Below are 1,341 nucleotides of genomic sequence, written 5' to 3' on the forward strand. Positions count from 1 at the left end.
TCGGTGACATTCATTAACATTTGATGTTCAGTTATATTTTTCTAAATATGTCTTCAAAGTTGCCTTCTTTCATGCACTGTCTGGTGTACATTGGATCTGAAAGCCCTGCCTCATTCATGATGTCATGATGTAGGATAGAAACGTCATGGGATTTTTCAAGTATGGATGAAGGATCAAACTCCACCTGTAAGCAGTGCAATTTTCTCTTCTCTTTCTCTCTTTCTATCCTGTAAGATAGCTATGGAATTGAGCAAGCTGTGAGTTCCAACTATAGGTGGAACACATTCTTTACCTTGTAATGTTTCTCCTCAGTATAAAGTCTGCAATCCTCAGTAGGGTTGAGCAGTCATTCTGATTGAACTACTTTCTCTACATTTTACGTTTTTTCTCCAGTGTGAATTCTGTGATGTAGAATGAAGCTTCAGATCTAATTAACATGCTCTCCAAATTCTGTATATCTGCAACACCTTCCCTAGTATTCCTTCTCTGATCAGGAGTCAGGGTGTAGCCGTTCTTAGAAGTCTTGCCACAAGCTGTAGTATTCAGTGGTGATTCTCCAGTATCAAGTTTCCAATGTGAAGCAAGGGGTGAACAGTCCCCAAAACTTTTCTCACATTCTTCAAATTTGGAAGAGTTGCTCTGTGATACTGTGATGAATTCTGTGATACTGAGTAAAGGTTGAAAAGTGACTAAAGACCTTACTGCATTTTTTACATTGGGAAGCTTTTCATCTAGTATGAATTCTGTGACGTCAAGGAAAGTGTAAAAGTCACGTAAAGATGTAGCCATATTCTAACATTTGTAGAGTTTCAATGTAGTATGAATTCTGTGATGTTGAATAAGGTGAGTGTTGGATAAAGGCCTTGGCACCTTACTCCCATTGCTAACGTTTCTCTCCAGAATGGATTTTTTTATGCTCAATAAAGTGTGCGAGCTTGGTAAAGGTCTTGCCACATTCGTTACATTGATAAGGTTTCTGTCTAGTATGGATTCGGTGATGTTTGGTAAGGGTTGAGTGGTGAGTAAAGGATTGGCCACATTCTTTGCATTGGTAGGCTTCTCTCCTGTATGGATTCTGTGATGATTGTTAAGGCCTGACTGGAGAGTAAAGGACTTGCCACATTCCTTACATTGGTAAGGCTTCTCTCCAGTATGGATTTTGTGATGTCTGTTAAGGTCTGACTAGTAAGTAAAGGCCTTGGTACATTCGTTACATTAGTAGGGTTTCTCTCCAGGATGGATTCGGTGATGTTTGGTAAGGCTTGAGTGGTGAGTAAAGGATTTGCCACATTCTTTACATTGGTAAGGTTTCTCTCCAGTATGGATTCTGTGATGTCTACT

Source organism: Suricata suricatta, chromosome 5 (assembly GCF_006229205.1).
Source record: "Suricata suricatta isolate VVHF042 chromosome 5, meerkat_22Aug2017_6uvM2_HiC, whole genome shotgun sequence".
NCBI classification, from domain to species: Eukaryota; Metazoa; Chordata; class Mammalia; order Carnivora; family Herpestidae; genus Suricata; species Suricata suricatta.